The sequence below is a fragment of the Bubalus bubalis genome, chromosome 11, assembly GCF_019923935.1.
Source record: "Bubalus bubalis isolate 160015118507 breed Murrah chromosome 11, NDDB_SH_1, whole genome shotgun sequence".
NCBI classification, from domain to species: Eukaryota; Metazoa; Chordata; class Mammalia; order Artiodactyla; family Bovidae; genus Bubalus; species Bubalus bubalis.
In genome coordinates, this window is record NC_059167.1 from 85,334,452 (window position 1) to 85,340,630 (window position 6,179).

Below are 6,179 nucleotides of genomic sequence, written 5' to 3' on the forward strand. Positions count from 1 at the left end.
ACCTATGATATGACTGAATCTAATAATGCTCCACATTTTGGATCCACTTGGGTCCATGAGGAAGAATTTGTATTTTTCTTTCACCTTATATTTTTTATTGAACTACTGTTGATTTACAATATTGTGTTAGTTTTAGGTAGATAGCATAGTGATTCTGTAGTTTTCCAGATTATGTTCCCTTGTAGATGATTCCATGATTTGTGTGTGATCCCCTGTGCTATACAGTAAATTCTTGTTGCTTACCTATTTTATACATAGTTTCTGTTAATCCCGTACCACTATTTGTTCCCCTCTTTGGTAACCACAAGTTTTCTATGTCTGTGAGTCTGTTTGTATATAGATTCATTTGTATATGGCTTCGCTAGTAGCTCAGTTGATAAAGAATCCGCCAGCAATGTAGGAGACCCTGGTTCAATTTCTGGGTCAGGAAGATCCGCTGGAGAAGGGATAGGCTACCCACTCCAGCATTCTTGGGCTTCCCTTGTGGCTTAGCTGGTAAAGAATCCGCCTACAATGTGGGAGACCTGGGTTTGATCCCTGGGTTGGGAAGATCCCCAATCATCTGTTGATGAGCACTTCGGTTGCTCCTGAAATACAATAAGGTCTTGACAGCCCTATGCATTCTCAAAGGCAAAGTCAAATTACTTCAATACACTTGCTTCTTTACCAAAATTCTACATTAACCAGAGCATTCCATCTCCTGCTCACATTAAAGGACCTGTTCCATGTCTTGGCTATTATAAATAGTGCTACTATGAACACTGGGGTACATGTATCTTTTAGAATTAGAGCTTCTATCTTTCCTGGATATATGCCCAGGAGTGGGATTGCTGGATCATATGGCAGTTCTATTTTTAGTTCTTTAAGAGATCTCCATACTGTTTTCCATGGGGCCCGCATCAATTTACAGCCTCACCAACAGTGTATGAGGGTTCCCTTTTCTCTACACCCTCTCCAACGTTTGCTATTTGTAGACTTTTCGGTGATGGCCATTCTAACAGATGGCTCTCTCCTTTTTCTTGGTTGACAGATATTGCAAACAAAGTTTTAAAGTAGCTGTCTGTCTGTGGTATTTTTTGCCTTCCATTCCGCTCTTTTTCTGCATTCACTACCCGTGTCCCTTCTGGCCTCCTATGCTCTCACCATACCCTGAATCCTCCGTTTTGCACCCCCTTATCCAGGCCTCACATGGACTCCAGTTTTCCTTTATCTCCCTTACCTCTATTCCAAGAGAAGTAATGGTGAAGCTTTCAGAGACAGGAGTTAAAAAAGCAGTATGACCAAATGAATATATTTGTAAATTATTGATAACATGTTAACTACTATATAAGTAAATTTTTTACTTAAAAAAGTTATGTTTAACCCCAAATAATGTATTAATTAGCAGATAATCTTAGAGACAGTAATAAAATTACTGGAAGAAATTCTATGTTTAAGGGGGGGAGGAGGAGATAATTTGCCACACGAGGAGCCATCTTGGCTGCCTGAGTTACCCCATCACAATTCCCTCTAAACTGCTATTGCTTTTCAGATTCCTACCTCCCTCTATATTTTTTATGAAAATCTCCAAAATGTATTATGTAATGGCCAGTTACTTTTCCCTTGACCACCAGCCTATAAACCACTTTTCCGTGCCTAGGGCATTCTCTGCCTCATGTATCTTAATGAGATAAAGAGATATCCACCCACAGAGAGGCTGCAAATGCCAAGGGTTTGCTTTTCCCCAGCATCCTGTGATGTAGGCATGTGACCCAAGCCAGGTAATTTTGCCAGCTGTGCCCTTGACTTTGACTAGGGGACTAAAAGTAAGAGGGGGAGATGGCACTAGTCTCTCTAGTTGCAGGGACAGTTGGGTTTGCTCCAAGACAAGTTCCTGGTGCTGAGATGGAGGTGATCCCAAAGATTACCGTCTAGTCCTTGATGGGACCACTGCTGTCTTCTCTTCAGACTTTCAAATATAATTTGGAAGATTTTTCTGTCCACTTAGGCCCAAGTCTGGTTTCCACCTTCTCTATAACTTAATGAGTTTCCAAATGCATTTTAAAAATTATTATTTAAAACAGTTTTCTAATCCAGTGCATTCTTAATAAATCCCCTAGTTATTTAAAACAGCCAGAATTGAGTTTTGTTGCTTGCAAATAAGAATCAGGGCTGATTAAACATTTTCCCCCTTATTCCAAAACAACATCTACTCAATTTGAAAACTTTTAGAAAATACAGACAAGAAAAAGGAAAAAAAACAATTCACCCCTCCAACCCTTCCAAACCTTGCTATACCCATGGTTAATGCTTTGTCTCTTTTCCAGTCTTCCTGTATGTGTCCTTTCCAAGGAAGACTATCCTGTAAAACAGTAATAGTACAGGATTTGGGGGCACTTCCTTCTTTGATCAGGGAATCCTATATAGGCTTCCTACCATTGTTTGAAGAGTCTGAAGCCAAGAGTGCTTAATTGAGTTGGACTATGTGGGCAAGCATTTGCTCTCAACTCCTTTAAGTTTAAATTATGGTTAAATTTAACCTAAGAATCACCTTCAAAAGGATGTTAATTCTCTGCCAAATAGGCTGTGATTTTTTCCCTCTGATTTTGTTATTTTCCTTTTAACTTGGCTTTTCTGTCTCATTCGCAAGTTTAGATTTTGTATTCAAATTTGTCAGTCTTTTATGGTTTCTGGCATTGATATCATAACCTTAAGTTTTCTCAACATATGGATCTATATTTTATTTAGTTCTTTAATTATATTGTTTATATTAAACAAGGCATTTGTGCTTTTTTATGCTATCACATGAGGTACAGATTCAGTTTAATTATTATCCATATTTCTATCCAGTTTGTCTAATTAATTCAGTTATCTTTTTTCTTCAATGCAATAATATTGGGTTTTTCCACTCAAAAGTGCAATAAGTTTCTATTTGGGGCTACTTTTTAATCTTTATTATGTTCCACGGGTCTACATATCTGTTAACCTCCACTTCAAAAATCTATATGTTATCTCAAGTTCCAAATCTTTTGGCAGTTACTCTAAGAAAGATAAAAGATAATATTGGATAAATAGGCAGGGATTGGGGTAAACCTATTGATTAGAACCATCATTATGGAAAACTCTGTCCTTTAATGTGAGCAGAAGATGGAATGCTCTGGTTAATGTAGAATTTTGGTAAAGAAGCAAGTGTATTGAAGTAATTTGACTTTGCCTTTGAGAATGCATAGGGCTGTCAAGACCTTATTGTATTTCAGGATCATCAGCAACAGCACAGACACTAATTATCATTATGCTCTAGACGCACTGATGTCCCCATTAACAGAGCTTGGGCAGAATACTGGATACAGCAGAGCTGACTGAATTTGCTTTTGGAGTGCTGGGAGTGAAGTGAATGTCAGGGTCCTGGGAGACAGATGGCAAGTCCATCAGTTTGCTGTGTGCATTACCAGATCTACGCTAAGCCGATGAATGGACTCTGCGAGTTACGGTAACCAAGACAATGGTAAACAGTTGATGAGTAATTCATGGAGCCATTTCCTAGGGGAGGAAAAAGGTTCTTTCTTTCCTGCTTCACTCCAGATAGCTTTCTGGTAGGGCACCCAAGAGAACCCGCTTGGATTGTGACAGCGTACCACGGAATACCACTGCTTACACTCAGGTCTTAGACAAATAATCGGCAAGATTATTGATAAGATTGGTTGTATTGGAGGAAAACCGGTGCAAACCCACACGTAGGCTGGGGAAACCAGGGCATTTGTACTGCAGTACTTTCCCCACTTTTCCCCATAAGGGCCTTCTTCTATCCCAGATAAACTGGGCCAGGGTCGTTGCCCTCAGAGTCCTAGGCTTGCCCGCCTCCCTGCTTTCCCCATTGTATTCCTCTCGCTTAAAATGATCTCTCACTCCACTTCTTCCCTTTATAATTTACCCAGTTCTTTAAGGAATAACTTAAACTCCCATGACCTTCACTCCCATGAAGCCTTCCAGGAATTAGCTTTTGGGAGAGTTTTTCCTTTTATTCTGAATACAAAGAAGTTCACAAAACATTTCTTAAGTGCTTGCCTTGTATCAGAAAGGCACGTTCTTAGTTGTCTTATTGGTTTCTTTTGATGACTGTAACACACTACCGTGTGCAGTGGTTTCAAACAACAGAAATTTATCTTCTCACCTTGAGGAAGACGGAAGTTCAAAATAAGTTTCATTGATTTTTATGAATATCTCCTGAACCATTTATAAGCTACTGGACGTGGTGGTGGTTTAGTCATTAAGTTGGGTCAGACTCTGCAACTCCAAGGACCGTATAGCCACCAGGCTCCTCTGTCCATAGAACTTTCCAGGCAAGGATACTGGAGTGGGTTGCCATTTCCTTCTCCAAGAGATCTTCCTGACCCAGGGATTGAACCTTGGTCTCTAACACTGCAGGCGACTTCCTGCAGTGCAGGCAGATTCTTTACCTGAGCCACCAGGGAAGCCCTACTGGACAGTAGAGATCCTGGAAGAAAAACTCTCTCCAAGTGGTGGCTACCCCAGCCCAGACTCGTCCACTTGAATAAGTGAATGTACAAATAAAGTAGAAAATTGAAATGATCTAGAGAAAAAGAGATGAGTAAACAAATAATTGTACTTCAAAAATACATTCACCTTTGCTGACAACAAAGCCCAATTATACAACATTTTCAAAATGACAAAATTATAGCAATGGGAACAAATCAGTGGTTGCCAGGCATTGAGCATTCTGGATTATGTACCATTTTCAAAATGACCAAATTGTAATGATGGAGAACACATTAATGGTTGCGAGGGGTTAGGGCCAGTGGAGGGAGGGGCGTGAGTGTGACTGGAAGGGGCAGCACAGGGAGGTCTCTGGAGATGGAATGCTTCTGTATCTTGCTTGCAGTGGAGGTTACAGAGGTACAAGAATGTGGTAACATGACCTAGAGTTTTACACACACATTGTACTGGTATCAGGTTCCGGGTTTTGCTGTTTTACTATATTTAAGTGAAGTGTAACTGTTGCAAGAAACAAGGTAAGTGAAAAGCAGCTTGTGCTCAGTCGTGTCTGACTCTTGGTGACACCCTGGGCTGTAGCCCTCCAGGCTCCTCTGTCCATGGAATTTTCCAGGCAAGAATACTGGAACGGGTTGCCATTTTCTACTCCAGGGGATCTTCCTGACTCAGGAATTGAACTCTTGTCTCCGGCATTGGCAGACAGATTCTTTACCGCAGCACCACCTGGAAAGCCCAACAAATGACAAAACTCTACTGAAAAACCTGATTACTTCATCCAGATCAATAGGAATTAATTACATGGGGCTGAATGAACTGATGAGTATCATTTACAGCTGTATGACTTTTGGGAAAATATACTAGCTTTAATCTTTGTTTCCCAGAAAACCTTTTTCTCTTAGGCTATGACCTACAACAAGTTGATGAAGTATACCTTGGTAAACAAACAAACAAAAAATTAATAACAGGCATAGGGTAAAAATTCAAATCATATAAAATGGTACAGAATGAAACCTTTAATCTCCATGCCCCTCAGTCAAGTGAGGATCTTGGGAATAAACATACAAGCAAAAATGCCTATTATCCAAACAGGCTGCCCTGCTCTTTGGGGCTTTTTTGGTTTCGGGTCTTCTTGGTCAAACATAAGACAAGGCTGTTGCTGCTGTTGCTGCTAAGTTGCTTTAGTCATGTCCGACTCTGTGAGACCCCATAGAAGGGAGCCCACCAGGCTCCCCCGTCCCTGGGATTCTCCAGGCAAGAACACTGGAGTGGGTTGCCATTTCCTTCTCCAATGCATGAAAGTGAAAAGTGAAAGTGAAGTCACTCAGTCGTGTCCAACCCTCAGCGACCCCATGGACTGCAGCCTTCCAGGCTCCTCCGTCCATGGGATTTTCCAGGCAAGAGTACTGGAGTGGGGTGCCATTGCCTTCTCTGGAAAGCAGCAAGGGAATGTAGAAAAAAGAATGAATAGGGTACAGGAAGGAAAACATACAGAATGCAGGACACAGGGTCTGCATCCCGAGGGGCCTGGCTGGGGAATTAGAGTTCGGATCCGCATTGTCAAATCTCTCAGGCTTTTACACACTTGTTTTGAAACAGCTAAAGCCACCCAGCCATGCGCAGTTCTCAGGCCTGGTTTGCCTCAGCACGTAGGTTTCTCAGGGCAAGGAAAGCTGATCCCACGGGCCTTC